General features: G+C 45.8%; 1 pseudogene; it reads left to right on the forward strand.

The window, feature by feature from the left end:
* The first annotated feature begins 400 nt into the window (after window positions 1–400).
* LOC108802389 lies at window positions 401–6,387 on the forward strand (annotated as a pseudogene).
* Window positions 6,388–8,364: the final 1,977 nt, after the last annotated feature.

An 8,364-nucleotide genomic window follows, 5' to 3' on the forward strand; every position in this document is an offset into this window, starting at 1 on the left:
TGCTGTATGAGCAGCGGCGGGTCAGTCAGGGGAGGGGGGATTTTCCAAGAAGCTGCGGGGGAGGGGGCGGCGCTGCTGCCTTGACTAGGGCAGCAGCAAAGTTAAATACGCCGCTGAGTGAAGTACAAACTCATTTACAATTGTTAGTGGCTCAGTGTTGAAACCAGGCAACTAGAATTGGGGTCTCCTGAAACATGGATATGTAGTGTGTAGTCTTTCAACTGTGGCTTACTGACAATTGATTCCTGATAGACCCCCCCCCCAGTGTAGTGATGTCAAAGTTGTTCTTGCTGAGCCTGATGGAGGGGACCCTGTGTGGCCCCAAAATGCTTTTAGTGACTTGGTGATTCTAAATGGATTTTGGAGTGCTGGTGATGTCTACATATAGTTGTTGCTACTGATGGCACCACCCGCAGTCACCCTCCCTCTACTTGGGATACCTGGTACGGAGTGTAGCTAAGCATACACTTACTGGCCATGTACTTGAGCTGCTTCATGGCAGATGTAGGAGTTGTATGATCGCTGCTCAATTACATGACAATCATCTTATCCATAGTAGCCTGAGATGGTGAGTGGGGTACCAGGCGGTGTCCCCACAGGACTGATATTCTTTGGAGGGTTTCTTGCTGGTCTACAAGTCTAATTTTCTCATATGTGACCACCCCGGTGTCATCTCCCTCCATGTAATACTCATATCTGACCCTGCATTGCATGTTCCACAATGTAATGTGGCAGCACCTGAGTCTTTCCAATCTGAGTTGTTGGTAGAAATCTCAACTTCAATATGTCTCCTGTTCAGATTTCCAGGATGAATTTCAGAGTCTTGCCAATGATTCTGCTTGCGGCCTCTCAGTAGTAAGGAGACCTGATGACACAATGGTAGTTGGTGCTGCTTATGATGGATGCTACGTAAGGGAAGAGGTAAGAAAGGATCGCTTCTGTTGTAAAGCCGACAGTCGGCTCTACAAGTTTAAACAGACTCCCGGCGGCAAAAGTCACCGGGAGTCTGTTTAAACAGCCCCGATGCTGGCGACGTACACTGTACGTCGTCAGTCACGAAGGGGTTAATGGTCCTAAAAGGATCATGAAACATGGTGACCGACCGTGTTCTGTGCTATCTACTAGTAACTCATTCTTTATGTATAGCCCAAACTTTAGTTTTGGGGAGGACTAAAATGTCTATGTGTATTGCAGTCATATGCCCCTCTTAGAATTCATGATCTTGCATTGTCCTGGTGACCAGTCAATGGGGAAGACAATCCCTTACCAGAATTAGAGGTGATGAGGAAACAATCAAACTCCTGTTCTGGTGACAACTTCCTAAAGGAATCTCTCTTGGTAGAGACTTCCTCACTCCTGTTGTCTCTAGGGCAGGAACTGTTGGGAGATCCTGGCTATACACAGTATGAAGGTGCCTGTGCTGGCTATGACATAAGTATTGAGTCTTTGGGGAGTGTTTGTTGGTCTTTAGGTATAGACCAGCAGGTTTTAGGAGAATGGGTTGAGACTCCAGAGGGAGCTGTTACTGGCAGTGTTCTAAAACCACTTTTCTTCTGATAGGATGGAGAGCACCTAATGGTCCTGCTTCTGGAAGTCATTGTGAATGGGACAGTTGCGCAATACAAGATGGAGAAGAAATGCCCAATACAGAACGGTAACAAGTCATTTTTCTTGTAATTGGGGAAACCTAATGTCCTATAAACCATGAGCACTGTAGCTTGTCACTTCTTGGGGTGGTCACTAGGACAGAAGCTGAGGAGGCACAAAACCTAGTAGCTTATAATCCTTCTACTAAAATCCAAGAGCTTTTTTTGGTGTTTATACTCCATGTATAGTATGTATACTTACTACATGATAACTTTCTCTTGTTTAGAAGCTATGGATGCCCCAAGCCCTGACATCTGCTCTGCTGTCAGCCAAGAGGACAAACTGGCCTGTGCTGCAACACCTGTAACCAGAGACATCTGTGATGCGTTGGGATGCTGCTACTCCCCAAATGATGGCAGAATGCCTTGTTTCTTTGGCAACATGTGTAAGTGGGATATTGCTTGGCCCAATAAAGGTGGGAGGGGGTCAGTATTGGACTGTAGGGAAAGAACCTTTTGACAGACTCTGGCAGCACCTCATCAATGGCTACAGACATGCACTCAACACTTGCATTTTATAATGGGTGAGTTGCAGTCCAGTCTGGAATGCGTTTGGCTGAACTATATAATTTAATGGGGTTTGCATTGGGTTACCTCAATGGTGGTTTAAACCAAAATGGTCTTAGCTTTTCTTGGGTCTTTTAGCCCTGTTGGTGACTAAACCATTTACCTTTCCAGGCTCAGTATACAGTCCCACCAGTTCTAATCAAGACCTGCTTATAGGGTCTTCCGAATTGTATAATTTTGTGCTCTTCCCTGTAACTTAACATTGCCACGCAGATGTGAGATGACCTTCAAAAATGGACTAGTGTCCTCAATACAGTGTCTAGATGAGATTACTTTCAGACCTGATCTTCATAGTGACAAACCGTCTGTTTCCTACAGTGACCACACAGTGCGCAGTTGATAACAGCTGGGGATTGCAGTGTCCAAAGATCTGACCAGGCCATCCCTGCTTCTGGACTCGGTCTCTGTGATTGGTGTGGACCCTACCTCTTGTCCTGGGCTGTCAGTAGCTAGAAGTAACTCCTTTGCAGCATTCAAATTCCCATTATCCTGTAGTAATGCAGATCAGGTGGGTATTCCTATACAGTGTAAATTGGTGTGTTTTTCTGTTCCCATGTCTGGCCCTCACAGCACTAGGAATACTTAACAGTACTCATTCCATTTCATGCATAAAACAAGGGACTGAGATCTTGGCCCAAACCCTTGACTTGAAGCATTAGCGGATCTAATTCAAAACTACACTTATGGCTTCAATATAAGATGTAATAAGGGGGTTCTAATACATGTCAGTGTTTTTGCTATCTGTCCTATTTGGGAGATTTCTCCACTTGCAGTCTGGTAGTCACAAGAGGAAGTGAGTAAATTCCACCAATGAGGGAGTCCCTGGTGGAGACATAGTTCTGTTGACCATTAGAAGATTTCCTATTTAATCCGTCCTGATAACTGGGTTTCAGTGAGTCACCAAGACAAGTAGGGAGGTGACTTTCCCTAAGAGGAGACACAGATGGCACTTGATGGGTGTCCTCCTGTTCAGTTATAATTCTAGTTAGGGCTTTCTCTTGGTAAAGTTCAATATGGGTTCAGTTTCATTGCCCAAAATAGTTTAAGATGGTGGCTCAAGTTTTAACTTCTGAGACTTTGTTTTGGGGTCATAAGGCTGCTTCTAAAATGTAATCCAGTGAAGAATGAACTGATAATCAAATACTGCCAACAATCCTCTAGAACCTGCTTGATACACTGAACAGTCCAAGTTTCTTGTGTACAGAACAAATGGTGTCAAATGCACCTTGGAAGCGTTTGTAGGTAGGTGCAGTACGGCCACTAGATGCCCCCATGGGGTCCTGGAGATAGATGCAGCTCTGGCCTGGGGAGACTCTGTGTCCCAGGAGAGTTGATTTATAGGGGGCGCCTGAGAGGGGAAGGCAGTTCAGTATTGAGAGAGTACAGGAGAAGTCTAAGACTGTATGCAGAGTCTCTGGAGAGAGACTGATTCTAAAACATAGGCTGGTCCATGGGAAGGACAGGACCAGGCCTAGGACTATGTAGTGCTATAGAGATTCCCCTGGAGGGGGAAACCACGGAGCTAGGACTGACAAGGATGGGATTCTGGAGAATAGTGAGAAGCTGTAGGACTGAGTATATTTGCCAGTGGGCCTCGGGCCGAAGTAAGTCGTGGACTCTGGGCTGTTCTTCTCTCTCTCTCATTTTTATCACTATGCAACTATCAAGAGATGTGCCGTCCACTCAGCTGGGGGTGGCTGAAACGTATGCTTCATACAATGTTCATTCGTTCAAGAAAAGACTATCTGTGTGGACTGGTTCTTCTCCCTCCAACCTCTGAGAAGGTTCTACAGGAGTGTGATGTTGGGCTGTATCGTGGCTGTAACCATCCTGAGGAGGGTAGGTGTGCAAAGGGGCGATGCCTGACACAGGGTGCCATTCATGGTGGCCTTTCTCCTACGTGGGAGGAAGCGCCGAGTACCGCAGAGGCGGTGGAAGCCATGAGGCCCTGTGTGCGCAGTACTACACTGGAGTGTTTGCACGAGGCCAGAGCCAACCCAAAGGGAACGAACACGCAACACCCCAAGAGTGAACCCCGCCTACACGTTCCTTGTAAAGGGGCACAAACCAGGAATTGGGATCCTACTGATGGTGGATGGTGTGTGTTGCTTCAAAGGGAAGCTGACTGCCTGGCTAGCTCTAATCTCTTCACTCTTCTACACCCCAGGTCCCTGATGGTCCAATGAACTATGAGAATACTATTGAAGCTCCAAGAACCATAGAGACATGGCGGGGTTCTTCTATCACTCGGGACAGTATAATGAGGTAAGAGATGAGCAAACCTGCTACAAGTAATGGGACAAGGAATGGTATCTAACCCTCTACTGTTTATCTAGGGTGACTGTGCGCTGCAGGTACACTCAGACCGGCATTGCACCGCTGGCTGTGACTGTGCATACCTTGCCGCCACCTTCTCCTGTTAGTACATCTGGCCCCCTCGAGCTCGAGATGAGGATTGCACGAGGTAAGAACATCAGATTAAGAAATTGTTGCACAGAATACTAGAAGCTGGCCTACATGCTTCCACTGATCCGAGAACTTCAGTTCATATTGGTGTAATGTAAAATTCCCAATGTTGTAAAGAGCACAATACTACCATCTGTCACTGGGGTGCCAAGACTGCAGACTTGGCAGGACATCAAAGGGTGGCCCTTAACTTCAAGTCTGAATTTTTGGACCTGTTAGAATATAAAGCAACAAAACTTCAGAGCAATCGGGTCATCTTTAATGCAGCCTATTCTATATCACTGAACACGGATTTCCCTGTGTCCTTTCCCTGTGTCCCTGATCCCAGCTTTTATTAAGCATATACGCTGGGAAGTATGTCCCATCTACAAGGGCTGCTTCCTTTGACTCATTCACCTCCCTGCTTTGAATTTCCCTCTTGCTGCAGGAAATCTGAAGCTTGGGTCAAATATACATGTGTGTGGGGTAGGATTATACTATGCCAACTTATCTTGTGCCACCCATCATGCCCCATCTGTTGCGTATAAACTTGATGCATGTAACCTGCTAGCCTTGGCATTGCACAAACAGCATGTCATGGCTAGACATCCTTACTATGGTGAGGATAAGGACATTATAACTAGAAATGACAACTTGCAGGATAAGCAATGTAACTTCTCTATATAATGCAGATCTTGGCTATGAAGATTACTATGCTGAAGATGAGTATCCTCTGGTCAGAGTGCTCAGGGAACCGGTCTACCTGGAGGTCCGCATCATCCGTAGAACTGACCCAAACCTGGTCCTAGTCTTAAATGACTGCTGGGCCACCAACTCTGCTGATCCTACACTCCTTCCTCAATGGCCCATCTTGTATGACAGGTGAATGATCTGTAGCTAGTAATCTAGCATACCTTTGGTGATGATTACAACTCTTAATGTCTCTTTGTTGGTTTCAGTTGCCCTTTTTCTGGAGACAACTATGTGAGCAGCCTGATTCCTGTTGGAGCTCCTTCACCGGCTATATCTCTACCCAACTACTACAAGCGCTTCCTTGTCAACACCTTCACATTTGTAGACGCCAACACCCAGCTTGCCCTTGGAGGCCTGGTAACCCTAATACAACCTCTTGCTTTTTATGCCTGTAGTATGCTGTATTGTAACTGTATACACTTGTCTGCAGGTCTACTTTCACTGCAGTGCTTCCGTATGTGTGCCATCTAACATGGACAGCTGTGTGGTCTCTTGTGGTGGAAGGAGAAGTGAGTATTATAGAAGGTCTCAGACTGACTGGTGTGACTTGTGGGGGTTTTCACTCCTTTCCCTTACATAAGGGGCCATTGTTGGCTTGATTTGGGGAAATCTAATATGGAAACTAAGCCTAAAAATCTTATTTTAGGGAGAATGGCTGAAGAGCAGGAGCTGCTGTCTCTGAAGAACACGGTGACATCTGAAGGACCTGTTGCATTTGTTTCTGTGGCTGATGAAGAAATGCTAAAACTGGAAGGTAATGTCTTCATGATGTTGGATTTGTTTGGTGTACAGTTGTGATTCCAGACTTGTAACATTTCTCATTGTCTTAGGTGCTGATCCCTCGCAGTACTCCACTCTGGACCTGGCTAGAGCACTAGCAACTGCTGGAGTTATTGGCTTGGTGGCTGTCACTGTTGTAGGCCTGTGGCTCCATCGCAGGAGACAAACTTCTGACTTTAAAGTTACAAATGCTTAAATAAGACTCTTAAATAAAAACATTTTCTACATTTTTGTGTCTTACTTTTATTAATAGAATGTCTGTAGTATAATTTTTGTGGCCTAGGTAAAGATGCAGGAGAATTATCTGTTCTGAAACCTGCGATGGGTGAAACTTAGTTGCTATTGGCAGCTGTTAACCTTTTATATCTCGCTAATGTCCCTGTGCCCAGTATATGGAAAGGTTGTGATGATCAATCACCAGATTTAAAAAAAAAAAAAATGGATTTTACAGGAGTGAGGAACATCTCCCCTAGGGACACATGTAACAAGCCACCTCCAGCCAAAGCATTCTAGCTAGGGGGTAGGACTAGTCTCACTTGTTGGCATGACATGTCTCGCTCCATGCATTGTGAAGAAGTGTAATTTAAGCTTAAAATGGAAATCTTGGTATTGGGTTTTGTAAAGGGCTAAGGTCTGTAGTTGGGACACTTCAGTCACTCATGGCTACCTGGAGCCTTAACTCGCTTGTAGCTTTAGTTTCCTGATGACAACTGAATGGAAGAGTCTCCCTTTGGTTGCAGTGGTACCGCATTAGTAATTGGCATGGCTGCTGTAAAATGCAGACTTTAAGTGGTGGCGCAGCACATGAGGTGCCGTCTCCTTCCGCAGCCCTGGTGTGTTGCTGATCCCTGTTGGACCAAAAAGGATAAACAGAGGCAACGCATGGCCAACTAGCTGGGTTATGATGAAGGCACGGGCAGGTACCTTGTGTCAGGCCTTATTCGGACTCTAGGCAGAACTTCTACTATAGCCACAGAATTGAGGACAACATGGGTAGCTGTAGGCCTCCAGGACTCGGAAAGTTCTTGGTTATGGCTCAACAATGAAGATGTATAGTTGGGCCAGGGCAAAATAAAAACTTGACCTTCACATGAGATTCTGAAAGTACAGGAATGTTATGCTACCTGTAATGCCCTTTGCGCCTAACTTCCTGTTGGACTGACAACATTCTTCTGCACCGAAATTGCCAAGTGAGGTGGGACTGCCCAGGGTTGTTTGTAGGAACTGTAAAATTCCAGAATATTGGGCATGTAGTGTGTTGTAGTCCAAGGGAATCTGGATAGCTGGTTACTCCTAGCTGTATGCCAAGGCGTGAGTACAGGACCGCCGTTTTTGCACTTGATGGTGATTTGGAAAACTGTATTGGGAGCTTGATGTATGGACTGTGACGTGCGAGTATGGAAACTGTTTAGTAATACAGTGTTTGTGTTTCTCTGCAAATAAGACACTGTCTTATATTTTTTTTTTGGCTCAAACACACTAGGTCTCTCCGGGGGAAGGTCTTATTTTTTTTTTTTATGTAAAACAGTCGACATGTATTCATGTACAAAAATATGGTGATCAAGGGTGCTTTACTTTTCAACAGCAGTTTGCTAACCAATCGCTGGCCAGAATGGGCGAAGCGCGCTTTCACTATGGATTCCTCACAGGCGGGGTGCATTTGGTATCGCTCCGCCTGTGACCGGAGCCGGCGCTATAGAGGAGACATCAGCTTATGCGGTTCTGCTCCCTCCGGTGCTGCCTCGCTTCCTCTGGCGCTGCTGATTCTCTCCCACGGCTCTTCAAGTTCCCCCTTATGCCGCCACCGGCCCTGGGAATGGTCACAACTAGATCTTTATTTTTTTTTCGGGGTAGGTCTTATATTTTAGCAATTCCCAAAAATAGTACTAGGTCTTATTTTAGGGGGAACGGAGTATCCGCTCTGTCCAGGGAATTGAACAAATAAACCGTGTGGTAGCAAAGTGATTGTACTAACTTCAGGGGGTAAGAAGGGTAAAAAAAAAGTCAAAGGGCCCCCCCCAGACTGACCAGTCACAGAGGAAACAAACCAATCAGAATTAATTTCTCTGGAGTCACTCAGAATGATTGATTGCTCAGTGTATACATGTCAGTGTACTAGCAGAGAGCTCCTCATGTGGAGAATAACGTACCCCAAAATCCCCTCATGGTAATC

Source organism: Nanorana parkeri, unplaced genomic scaffold (assembly GCF_000935625.1).
Source record: "Nanorana parkeri isolate BGI_ZX_2015 unplaced genomic scaffold, ASM93562v1 scaffold2836, whole genome shotgun sequence".
NCBI classification, from domain to species: Eukaryota; Metazoa; Chordata; class Amphibia; order Anura; family Dicroglossidae; genus Nanorana; species Nanorana parkeri.